Raw genomic sequence first — 13,684 nt, forward strand, 5'->3', positions numbered from 1 at the left:
ATGGCTCCAGCCCAGCAGAAGTAGGCAGGAGGGGAGCTACCCGCTGGAGCATGCTGCCACGTGGGCGCACAGCCCCAGCACCATGCCAGAGGAGCCGCGGGGTCTCTGGTCTGCACCGAGCCGATACGTTTCTGCCAGTACCTGGGAGCAAGAGCAGAGGCAGAGGCCCAAGAGAGGCAGCTCAGGTGTGACTTGACAAGCCCAGCTGGATCCACGCTGTCACCGAAGCTGTCCCAGTTTTGGGAACATGATACAGAGACCTCCAACCTCACAGTGAAGAAGTCCGACTGTGCCAGGCTGTGTTAGCAAGAGAGCAGCCAGCAGGTCGAGGGATGCGAGTGCCCTAACACTACCAGTGGGTATAAGGCGTTAAACTGGGTTAGCGTTACGGAAACCGCCGCTGTTAGCATCGCTGGTGAGTCAGGACAGTGGTGTTGCTGAAGCTGCCCCGTCCCCTACATTGTTAAGCAAAATCACTCTGGAAATACAATTGCTGAGCGTGCAGTCTCAGAGCCATTATTAAGATTTGCAGGGTAGGAAGCTGATAAATCAGCCCTTTCCCCAGCCAAATTTTCACCTGTCTGCAAGGTTGTTTCTCCAGCTACAAAATGCCCTGTGGGTATGTGAAAATGGGCAAGAAGATACCCAGCTTTTCTTGTAATGACCTCCTACAACATCAGTCTAGGTTTTTAGATAAGTTAAGCATCTTGCCTCTCCTCAGCCCTCAGCTACTGCTGAAATGCTAATTTAGAACACCTCACCCTGCTGCCACAAATTATCTTTCCTTGGATTTTTACAAACACTTTGAAGAAAAAGTAAACCTTTAGCATTTTCTTCCTCTGCATGAACCAGTTTAGGCTTACTAACTCTTGAGTAGAATCAGCTTAATGAAAACTTAGTCCCCTTTCACAATAAATACACTGCTGAAGGACCTTCTGTTTTGGCCGTCAGTTTTTCATGGCAGAGCCAGTGCAGTGGTCCCTTGGGGCATCACGTGCAGCTCCCCCGGCAAGCTGGGCTCACCCAGCCATTTCACATCGTTTTGTTTTTCCCAACCCACTTGCTGCCTGGCTTTTGCTTCCCAAAATTGAGTATGCGTGGGGCAAGAGTACAGCAAACCTTTTCTCCTTTTGTTCTCATTTCCCATGCAAAGCTGTGTTGCAGATCTTGTTTCATTTTGCCCCGAAAACAGCCCTGTGATGCCCACGTGGGAGAGCCTCGGGGTGCAACTGGGGTCCTCCACTGCTGGCTGAAAAACCAGCCTGAGCGATCAGTGCTCTTTTCTATTTACATGACTAACAGTGACTCAAAAATGACAAAATAACCTTTGTCCGTGGGCCCTTAGACCAAACCTCAAAACCTGACTTTTAGAATGACAGGCAAACGCAGAGGGAAGGGAAATCCCTAGTGTCTCTGGGGACCTGGCTTCTCCAGGACAATTATTTTCACTGTTACGTTTGCACCTTGCTGTTCGATTTCTTCCAGACTTTCCTACCTGCCCTGGTGTTTGCTTGTGCCTTCTGTTGGCTGACAGCTCTCAGCACAGGCGGACGGACTGGCTGCCGTTATCAACGTGTCGTGCCGCTTCCTCTCCAGCACAGCTGCTTATATTGCATTTTTCTGTTCTCCCTTCATAGTCGTAGAGCCAAGAGAGAAGGAGCTCTGGCTTCAGGGTACCCACACTGCTTGCACAGACAATCAGCAGGGGAGTAATCAGAGCGCGGAGAGGGGGATATTTTGCGTACGAAAAGGTAATTGCTCCCTCTTTCTCCCCACAGCAGCTAAGGGCTGGTGAACAGACACGTCCGGGCTGGTTATCCGGGCACGGATAGGGGCTGGGAAGGGCGCAGGGGAACGGGTACATGTGCAAACGTGAAAATAAGTGACCTTGGGGCAGGCTGCCGTCCCGACAGGGAGCTCTCACCGGGTGAGTGCCTGCCTTGTATCCCCCGATAACTCGGCACGTGTTGGATGTGCTGATTTTAGAAGCGGACATGTGACACTGAACATGAATGAGCATAAAATTAGCAGGTTCCTCCTTCCCTTGCAGAGCTGGAGTAAACAGGGTGACTTAGAGGAGGTCAAGGGCTGGATGGGAGCCCCTCAATCACGGCACCCGGGGCTCCTGTATCTGAGCCCATCCCATACACCAGCAGCATGGCATGTGCCACAAGAAGGAATTACATGGGGCCTTAATTACTTTCCTAAATTAAGGCCTCAGTCACTTGCTAGCACGTGCCAGGACTTGTATGCACTGTGCGTTAAACCTGCCTAACGCTGTCAGTCTGGTTTCATTCAGGCCTGTGGCGATCCTGGTGATGAAGTACTTGAACACCCTGGTTAGAGCTGGCGAGTTATGTAAATCCCTCCCAAAAAATCTCAGTGCTCTTTCATCTAAGAGAAGATGCTATGAGAAAGCTGCAGTTGAACATGCGGTCTCTTAGCCTAGAAATTGCTTGGGAACAGTGGCAATAAATGCCTTCTCATGCCTTTTTTTTTTTTTTTCTTTTCTGTCGCTCCTTTTGAGAAGTACTTTTTGGGGGTGAAATTTCCCATGCCAGGTCTTAGCCTGGAAGAGAGATTTCTTAGAAAGGTTGGGCTGAAATTTTTCCTTTAGTTTTGAGACTAAGAGTGGAATAACTCTTAGAGAAAATCCTTTTTCACACAGCAATAGAAACAATTGCTGAAGACGGAAGCTGAACATCCGGAAAGTTCCCAAGCCAAACCACAAACCGAGGTGTGAGAGTGCGTATGCTTTTTATTAATAAAGCTGGCCAGCAGCAGCTTTGTCAAGTGTTGAAAATTATGAATGGACCTTATCACATCAATGAAACCAGCTTAAAGAATCATAAGGGCTAAAACTACAATGAAATGGGATTTTTCTTTGTGGTTTTTGAAGCACTGGGGGTGGGAAGAAGAGTTCTGCTTCCCATTTTTCTCTTATTCTTGAAATCCTCGTGTGGACCAGAGAATTTCTGGAACTGAATCTTTGAGAAAAAGAAGACCATATCTCAGATACTAACAAACATGTAATCAAAAATCACAAGAGGGGTCAATGGGGTCAACACACTTAGGACAACTTGTGAATTAGCATAATCATCAGGGCCAAAAATGCAACCAAGGCCTATGGACACATGTGGCCCTGGCAAAACCTCTGCCCTCAGCCCAAACTGGTCTGTGGGAAGTGCTGGAGGTCTGGTTGCCCTCCACCAGCCCTTGGGTTCACCAGTGATCCTGCAGGTAGAGGGGGACCACAGAGCTCTGGGGTTGCAGACGTGGGGTGAACCGGGGCAGGAGGGCACCTGCTGCAACGGGAACGGCCGTGACCCCCCTTCGGTGGAGAACTGGGGCTTTGCCTTTAAGCGCGTGTGTCCCTGCAGGCTTTTGGGTGTCTGTCACTCCCAGGGGAAATGCAGCTTTGGTGTTCCGGAGATGTGCAAATTTAGCGAGTCTTGAAACAATAGGGGAGGCAAAATATATAATGGAAACACTTTTTTTAGTTAAAAAAAAAAAAGATAAGATGATGCTTAGAGGCTAAATGCATGAGGGAAAAAGAAACAGAAAAGGAGACTGGGAAAGAGAAAGGGAGAACGAGAATGAATGAAAGGAAGAAAGAAGAAAAAAGGAAGGTAAAGGTACATGATAAAGAAGAAGATAGAGAGCAAGAGGAAAGAGAAAGGAAAAGGAAAGGAAAGGAAGGACTGCATGCATCAGGTGAAAGGTGGTCTAAAAACGACTTGAACAACATTTTAGCTGTTGTGCAAATCAGGCCATTCAGGATATTACTTTGATGGAAAAAACCCTTCCTCAAAATTGTTTTGTGGAAAACGTCTCTCCAGCTCAAGTCACTGCCAACCCCCTGAAGAGAGCATTTCCCCTGCGTTTCAGGGAAGGTGTGTGTCCCAGGAGAGCAGCACCCTGAGCCCCGGCAGGAGGGGAGCTGGGCACGGGTGCAGAGCGGAGATCCGCCCACCGCCTTGGAGCCAGGACCATCTCTCTGCCAAACCTTTCTCAGCTCTGTGTTCCCCTCCCTTGTCAGCTTTGAACTATGATCAGGAGGGCAGACACCCGATGGGAGGATGCAGCAACGACAAAATCAGGGCCAGGTCTGTTTGTATCGTGCGCTCGATGCTCAGGTCCTGAATTTTCCTGCTCACCCTCACACAGCACAACGAGGCAAAGCAACGTGGGGAAGACCAGGCCACCAAACCATGGACACCTTAAGCCTCGTAGCGTCACTCACAGCCCTGAAACCAAGCACCCTGCCTGATGGTGCAGGTGAGCAGACGTTTGCAAGGAGACGATGGGCTTGAAACTTTCTAGTTCAATGCAGGTGCCTCACACCCCCTGGACAAGCTGTCTGTCAGCTCCACATGCATGTGTGTAAACTGATTGCACGAAACCTTGCTTCATGCTTGTCGCTCAACAAAAGCCCTTATTGAAAATAAACAAAACCTTCCCATAATAGCATGCGTGCCATTTTTCCTTACAGAAGCTGGTCTTAGGCCTTTAGGTGCAGCTTGTTTTATATTTCACATAATAATTCCATAGGACAGTTGGCTTTTAATCACAGACACGGCATAACTCAGCTACTGCTGCACTGATACCCTGATTTCTGAAAATTTGGCTATAACAGCGTGGAAGCCAGGACATCAGCTGGGACCAGGCTGGTCACGCAGTGAGGAGATGAACAGATACTGGCAGGTGGTTTGCCCAAAGCTGTCTCAAACACGGTTTTGGCATTGCCGTATCTGTGAGCAAAGGCTGTAATATAGAGTCATGAAGTGTCTGCTAGGTTTTAAAAGTAGAAAAAATGGCCTTAGCTCACAACAAGGAGATTGACTTTAATGTTAGCAAAAAGACTCATAAGTGCACTGAAATGTGGTGCCGAGGAGGCACCTAACAGCTCTGGACTCGTTAACTGATGATTTTTGGAGAGAGTAACGGTGGTACGGCCAAACTGGGCAGGAAGCCTTCGGGAGAGGGTGTCCAGCCCCGCACACCACGACTCCACCCCAGCGTGCCGGAGCTCCGAGCTGAGCTGAGGCAGATTTCCTGGCACAAAGCAGAGCCAGCGCTGAACTGCTGCCCACTCCTGCGAACCACACCGGCAGGGCTCAGCAGCGGGAGCACCGGTGCGGCTCTCAGCTGCCCTCGCCTGCGTCCGGTCGCCCAAACATCCCGCAAGACAGGCAGGACACAGGCAGTTATCTGGTTTTTTGGTGACTCTCAGCTGCAGTGTCCTGACGTTTTTCTCAGACCAGACACCTACCTTTCCAGGGTTCACTTCTTTGGTTATTCAGCCACGCACCCATCGGCAGAATTTCTGAACCATAGAAATAATACAACACAGTTTTGCTCTAATTTAATCTTTATTTCAAAAGTAAAAATCAAATCCATGTCTTCATCAGCTGTACTAATGACTTCCCATGTGAGCTCATACTGAAACTTGCATGAAACTCTCATTCACTGTGTTTACTTTGCATGGAAAAAGGATGTTAGAAACTTTAAAAACATAATCATGCATAGAATCTTATATAAATAACATTAATTTCATCTAACTATAATAATTATTATAATTCTATTAAGATTATTAATACCCTTACACTAATAGAGCATCAGCCCAGAAGTATATCAAGAGAGAGATTAGAAAAAAATAATCAAGAAGTAAAGCACATCTCTCATCGTCATTTTTCTTTGATTACCCAAAATAACTACAGCAAATCTGGTTTTGTAGGTCAGGTTTTCTTTGAAGTATGTCAGCTGTTCAACGTCAGTTCAACTCTTTTGTATTAGCATAAAGTGATTTTGTAATGCAGTATTTGGGTAAGTTTCTTGCATGGAGGGCCAAAAGCACATAAATCTGTCTACTCAGAAGCTGATGCTCAGGCACAGGTTTTCCATCCTGGTCCTCAGAGGCCACTTTAAAAATTAATTCTTTTTCCTTGCACGACCTTTGCTCGCTTCTTCCAAACACCCTGCATTAAATAAAAAACAAACAAACAAACAAAAAACCAAACAAAAAATACTTAGAAGCCACCATCTTTGGATACAGTGTTTTCTGCTTATTCCTGGCATGAGCTTATCTCTTTGGCCATGTATTCAAAAAAATATCCATCAACTCATTCATTGTCTCTTCAAAGTCTCCGGTAGAAAAGTACAGACAGCACTAAATGAAATAAAAAGCTACAAATCCCAATGCACAAAAGCACACTTGAAATAAGCCAAAAGGCTCATTGGATCGCTGTGGTATGCAGAGAAGACAGCACAGCTGGGTCCTGAATCAGCTGCGTCCTCCTATTCTTGCCCATCCAGTGAGGGTCACCTGCACAGCTGCTGGCCCACGTTTGCCCTGGCTGGGCTGGTTTGCACTGAACGATACCAAGGTGCGTGGATGAAATCAATTTTGGCAGCTCAGAGGTGGGAATGGCGATGAGCAGAGCTGGAGGAGCAACCTACAGAGCTCCTCCGCTGCTTTCCAGAGACGTGAAGGGGCTGCCTGGAGAGAAAGGGCGCTTCTCCAGCACAGGCAGCAAGAAGCAGCCTTATCAGCTAAAAGGCCAAAAATTCTTGCTAGTTACAAGATATAGTCAAGATTTAAGACTACCACAAGGTCCGAGGCCGAAGTCACTTTATATTTTGCATGTCCTGATGTCTCGTTTGCTCCAGAGCTATGATGAAGCAGGGGATGGAGGAACACCGTGTCTCCCTTCTCCATGACGACATGGACCCCAGGACTCTTCTCATCGTAATCCAGCGGCCCATGGAAAAAACTGATTGGCAGACCCTAGAAAACAAGACCGGAAATAGTTCAGTAAAATTAGAACACCACCTGTCTCTCAGTGTAGAAGAAGAGAGGCAAAGGCAGTTATTACCTTTCTTGAAGGTAGGACATTCATACACCTGATGAAGAGTCCGCATGTTCGCCTACAAGCCTCTGGCAGAGTACAGTTTCTGAACAACCCTTCATCTTCCCAGAAATCATGCACTTTATTAACTGTTTCTTCAGACTGAACAACGTTGGGTCTGTGGATCTCGTCTCTCATTATCAGAACTCCCGGTGGATTCATCTCCTTGTTACAGATCCTCACAAACTTCTTCCTGCACAGCAGAGGGAAGCGGAGAAGCCAGAGCACATTTTAGCCATGTGCAGCCAGATTACTCTCCTCAAAGACACTGTTGCTCCAGAGGAAGGTATCCAGCAACACCACGCACATCCATGTTGGGAGAGTCCAGCTTCATCCAGCTTCCCAGAGCTCCCTCGGGATGCTGCTGCACACAGGAGCCCCAGCACCTTTGGCAAGTGCCCTGTACCTGAAGCGCTCAATGTCTTCGTCAGAAATGAGCTTCTTAATGAGCAGATACCCGTTGTCTTCATAGAATCATAGAATCATAGAATCGTTTAGGTTGGAAAAGACCTTTAAGATCATCCAGTCCAACCATTAACCTACACTACCGAGTCTACTCTAAGCCAGTCAAGGGTAGACTAGACTAAACCATGTCCCAAAGTGCCACATCTACCCGTTTTTTGAACACTTCCAGGGATGGGGATTCCACCACCTCTCTGGGCAGCCTGTTCCAATGCTTGACCACCCTTTCCGTAAAGAAATTTTTCCTAATTTCCAACCTAAACCTCCCCTGGCGCAGCTTAAGCCCATTTCCTCTTGTCCTATCGCTAACTACATGGGAGAAGAGACCAACACCCACCTCACTACACCCTCCTTTCAGGTAGTTGTAGAGAGCGATAGAACTGTCTTTGCTTTGTGGTGAGGACATCGTTGTCCAGGGTATAGCTGAGACACAGAGGAGGAGCACGTTAGTAGGGCCGGGCAGAGCACCGGGAGCGGCGTCGGCGAGAGCCGGCAGGAGGACGGTGCCGAGCCGGGGATCGGTGGCTGCCGGGGAGAGGCGGGTGGCTCCAGCCGGCATCCGGGGGAGAATCCGCGAGAAACCCTCCCCACAGCCGACATCAAGGGCACCTGGAAGAAAATAATTAAAATTAGGTAGGAATTGAAATTCAATGTTTGATTTTTGATTTTTGTATGAACAAAGATACAATTTACCGAAACATCTGTGGCTGAGCAGCAGCATGAGCTGCTGTTGGAGCAGGAGCAGTTATCTGGGATATCAATTAAGGAATATACACTCAGGCACAACAGAGTACGCAAACGTTACTGCAGAGATATGAGACCCCTCCCAATGCCTCACAGGGAAAGCACACAGAAAGGAAACCTCCAATTCATTTTAATGAGTTTAAACAAACACGACTGCGTTCTGCTAGGCAGAGAGAGCACAGTCTCACCCACAGGACAGTCACCCCCCCTTGCTAATGAGGCCTCACAACAGCTTTGTGCATGGTATTGAAGCTTCACCCAAAGAAAGTTTAAACCTTACCTGGTGAAGTCACACGAGGTGTGAGCGTGGACACAGCCCATGCACACAAATGCAGCCGGTAGTGGCGAGTCAGAGGAAAGCGAAGGGGGTGAGAGGAGCAGCCGAGGCGGGGAGATGTAAGAAGGGAAAAGCTCAGGGGAGAGCGAGGAGGACAAGGCACGTGCAGGGTGGAAGCCCTCAGTGAGAGCAGGGTGGGAAGCACCGCAGCAGGTCTCGGAGCTGGGGATGCCCGTACGGAGGGCACTGCTGTGCCAGGCTCAGTGGGAGGTAAATGCTTCACCCCATGCTTCAGGTCCCAGTTTTAGTGGAAATGGGACTCACAGCGGCTCAGGTTCTCCAGATGTCCAGGGCGCTGCTCCTACCCGCAAAATCTCCATGAGGGTCTTTCCCCTTCTCTTCAGGCATCACAGCACTGGTGGAGACACAGGCGCTGGTTGAACCCCAGCTCTGCTGCCCTCCTCAGCGCACCCCCACCTCCCAGAATGGGGGGATGATGGACAAGTCCACCTAGAGCTGGACCCTGTTTTAATACCTTCCTCCTGGGCTTTGCAGCGCCTCTTCCTCTCACTGCTCTCACTGGTTTTGCTCTTGCCACCTTGCAACGCTCAAAGGACAAGTTTGGGTTGCTTGGACAACTGAAACAAGAGGTACACAGGCTGGGAAGGAGCTGCCACCTCCAGCTGCTCATTTTGGTGAAGATGTGGAGTATTTAAACTTTTCCCTTCCCCTCACACACACCCTTTTGAGAATAAGGTATTCACAGGCATGTTAGCGAACCAAGCAGGCAATATAATACTTGGGTAGACTCAGAAGCAAACAAACGCTTTTGGAGAGACTGGCACAGCAAGGTTCAAGATTCAAATAACTTCATTTATTGTTTGCAGGACGCGGGGGAACATTGTTAAATTTTTTTTTAAAAAAAGGCCTTTGTTCTAACAAGCCATTTTCAGTTTCCCAAATCCATCTCTCTCCCCCTGGTTCCTGTGCTCTTCAGGAGAAACTCCTTCAACAGAAACCTGCAAAGGAGCCAGGAAATCCAGACTTCTCCATACAACCTCCTCACCCCAGCCATCCAAGAAAAAGACAGACGTCAACCTGGGAAAGTCAAACTCTCAAATAACACAGCAAGTAAGCTTCCTTGTGTGCTTGCAGTTTGAGGCAAGCCGCCAAGTGCAAATGCTGCTTTTCCTCCCAGCTCAGTCCAGAGCTGCAGATGAATTCACAGGTGTTAAGAGCAAAGGCCTTGCAAAGCCAACTGTGAATGTGGCTTTTTCTCCATTAACACCTTTTCATTGGTGAGAGAGGAGGCTGGGGATACCAAGTGCAGCACTCTTTGCTTTCTGACATCAAGCATCCAAGAAACATCTCCAGGATCCTCCATGCCCCATTTCAGGCTGTGGGAGAAGACCGTGCCTTGTGCTATCCAGGTCACAACATGGCCAATGGGGAGACCACTGCTGCTTTCCGCTCACCCCCCTCCTCCCTTTCCAACCCTACCCCAGATCAGAAAGGATACAGGAGCACGGGCCGCACCCAGCCATAGGGATAAGCACCACAGGACAGCGTCCAGCCAAGTGGTTGGGTTTGGCTTTTCCATGATGACTTTGATGGTGAGGAGACAGCACCAAGAGCCCAGCTTGCCACCCAGCACCTATAAGGTCTGCACAGCGCTTGGGGCAGAGCTCAACCGCGGCACGTGCAGTGTCGGGATGATGGTCCCCAGGTGCCGTCTGCTCCTCTTCACCTCCCCGGCACATGGGCTGGCACCTGTGCATGCCCAGGAGCCTCTCAAGAAGCTGTGGGTCTCACCACCCTGGCTGGGTGAGGGGCAGGAGTGAAGGAACAGGAAGGTTTGGAACAGGAAGGCTTGTTGCTAGAGGCTGGGAAGTTGGTGGGGAAAGTTCAAGCATGCTTCTACATGCTTCCTCTCCTGTACTCTGCTCATTCACAGCTGCCAGCAGATGCCGTGATGGCTGTGAGGACACAGCCAACAAGCATGCAGAACCCAGCGCCTGGCGTGCTCAGTCACGCACCACATCTGTGCTGGCACGGGTGGTTTGCTAAGTTAAACAACATGATGGCTCCCGTCCTCCAAGAGTGCCCTGATGGGAAAGAAAAAGCCTGAAGGGGAAATCCTGGAGTAAGGAGAGAAGGAAAGTCAAGCTAGCTTAAAAATGGGGAGCTGCAAACAGAGGTTGCAAAGGCCTTGTATTCCTCTCAAGTTGGGACATGCTTAAAAATTATATATTCAACGTACACTGTCCTTAGCAGTGCACTTAGTACTCTCATCTGCCTCCATTAACTCCATGAGTGATGTCTGAGAGGACATAAATACTGACATTGAATATGGATCCATAACAGACCTGCAACACAGTTCAGAAAATGATTTTTCATGTCTTTGCATATGTCCCCTATTGCCACTGCACTGTAGAGCCTCACCACTTCTGCAAAGTGGACTTCAGCCCCACCATGTCACGGTTCAGACTAGCTTGCACCATCAGTGTGCCAGTCAGTTCATCCTCACTTTTCCCTCAAGCTCTATGTTGTGATGCTACCGAAAGGCAGGGTTTGTCCTGCTGGAATTTGTGGTCCCTGTGTCTTTCCTCTCTCCCTGGGCTGCCTTCACAGCCCACGGGTGAAGGCACTTGCTGCAGGAGGGAAGGTGGAGGTACGGCTCTTGCTGCAAGGACCAGGAGTGGATTGAATGCAGCACATCCTCATTATGAACTGGGGTCAGCTTTCCTTCAGTCTCTTCCGACTCCAGAAAAGGTGGAGGCCACAGGCTGAACTCTGTCCTTCTTTTGGCAGGGCTCTTCCTTTTTTTTCACATGACCTTTTCACAGGTTAACCAAAAAAAAAAAAAAAAAAAAAATCCCCTTTCTGATGGAAATACCTTGACACTTTGGGATTACAAAAATCATTGAGGGATGGGCAGTGTGTTTGGGAACAGCACTCAGGTTCCTGCACTTGTTCTTCATAGGGCCACGGCACACTGGGCAGGTTTCCTTCTGAAAAAAAATAAGCTTGTGGCAGCAGGTGCCTTGGTTAATTATTGCTTTTCCTCTCCTCCTCCCTTTCCTGCTGCCGTGGTGGTAATTCAAAGGAGAAGAGTGAGTTTGGACCTGAAGGCTGATAAGGTAAGACCTTGCAGCTCTCCTGTGGCCGCAGCTCCCTCTGCAGTCACCTCCCTGACATGCCCAAATCAGCTGCACTGTACTGCCAGGAAACCAAACCTTAAGAAATACATGGTTTTTGTGGTTTTGGTTTTAATCCAAAAAGTGCAGTTTTGGAGAGTGAGGTGAATTTCTGGTGCTGAATTTCCACTGGTGGGGCACGTGCTTTGGAAACCTGTGATTGCAGAATCTCTGCTGGCTGGGATGGGTGGGAAGAGGAACAAGAAAGCACTTACCAGGCAGGTCCCTCACACAGGAGGTCACATTCACATGAACCGATGAAGCAGCATTTGGACTCCAGCCCTTGCTCAAATATCCTGTGAGGAAGTGCTTGTAGATCCTTACTCTGCCAGGGACATGGTCCTGCACCCATGAGCGTGTAGCTTTGCTGAGAAGGAGCCAAGAAGCGCTGCTGGATCCGGCTCTGCCCAGGGTCATTTCAGGGGCAAGGATCAGACTCCTTGGCATTGCTAGGATGCAGCTGAGCTGGCCTTGCACACGGTCGAGGGGAGCTTGCCTAATCTTAGCCCTCCCCAGGCTCTGCAGTATCCTCAACCTGTTGTAGGAAGGAGCGAGGGCATGAGTCTCTCATCTGGTGGGAAAACTGCTGAGTTTAGATGGTCTGCGAGGTCTTTGATGGGTTTGTTCTTCTGAAAGAGGAAATTTAAGCCTAGACCCATAGGCAGAGATGTGCGAATTTTGAAAAACAAAGCCAAAGTTCTTCCTTTCCTCCTCCCTCCCAGCCATAGTAAGAGAAATTCAGAGACTGGAAACTCTGGGAATCTGATGGACACCTGTAGCTCTTCCCTGTGGTCACAGCTCCCTCTGCAGTCAACTCAGCTACACCAATAATGCCAGACAGTGAAGTCTCTCCACGAATCCTGTGTCATGAACCAGATGGGATACTCTAAGTCCTCACAAAAATCCCAAGGAGAACACCAGCTAGGGTATGAGCCAGAGCTCAGCAAAGTCAACAGAGGAGCCTCCAAGTCACTGGAAATCATTCACTTGTGCCCATGCAGCAAGCAAAGACCAGGCTACGAAGGTCCAAGTCTAGAGAGGCGTCATGGCAGGTCTCCCCAAGAGCAGGACCAGTGCCAGGGTTATATAGAGGGCATGGGAAGAGAGGCAGGAACCAGGATACTCAAAATCACCCACTGAGCTGGGCTGGAAGTCTGTCCTAAAGTCTCCCCCTTGTCAGTCTTCTTGGTGTTGTGGTCAAACCAGAGGCTACTGAGAGGATATGTCTGTCTCCAGGTAGGAACCACAGCCCGGACACGTCACCATACCATCAATGTTTAGCACCAATGCAATAACTGTGCTCAAACCTTACCTCGTTTATAAAGCATAGAAACAAACGAGAAAACCCATGGATGCTGCAGGAAAAGGAAGAAACACAAACCCCTCCTCTGCATTTCGTTGTCATGTATGAAACGACTGCATCAGCTTCGACTTGCAGACGCTTGTCTAGGCAGTCCACCGTTGAGCCTTGTGGGCTGAGGACAGGACTGCGTCTGATCTCCTGTCTCGCTGAGTGACCTCCCGAGCTGCAGGAAAGCAGAGCAGAAGGAGCCACAAGAGCCCCCCAGTGCAGCCTTTGGTGCTGTTTTGGCACCTTCTTTGGGAGGAAGGGAGGAGTGGAAAAGAATCATAGAATCATAGAATTGTTTAGGTTGGAAAAAGACCTTTAAGATCATCCAGTCCAACCATTAACCTACACTACCGAGTCTACTCTAAGCCAATCAAGGGTAGACTAGACTAAACCATGTCCCCAAGTGCCACGTCTACCCGTTTTTTGAACACTTCCAGGGATGGTGACTCCACCACCTCTCTGGGCAGCCTGGTCCAATTCTTGACCACCCTTTCCGTAAAGAAATTTTTCCTAATTTCCAACCTAAACCTCCCCTGGCGCAGCTTAAGCCCATTTCCTATCATCCTACGAGAGGACTGAGGAGAGCTGAGAGAGAGCTGAGGATCGCACTGGGGTATGCAATGACTACCCACTGCCAGAATTTCTGAGCGGCAGAAATAATACAACACAGCCTTCAAACACAGTTTTGTTCTAATTTAATCTGTATTCAAAAAAATAAATTCTGAAAGCAAAAGAATCTTTCAGA

This window comes from Pelecanus crispus, chromosome 1 (assembly GCF_030463565.1).
Source record: "Pelecanus crispus isolate bPelCri1 chromosome 1, bPelCri1.pri, whole genome shotgun sequence".
Taxonomy (NCBI): Eukaryota; Metazoa; Chordata; class Aves; order Pelecaniformes; family Pelecanidae; genus Pelecanus; species Pelecanus crispus.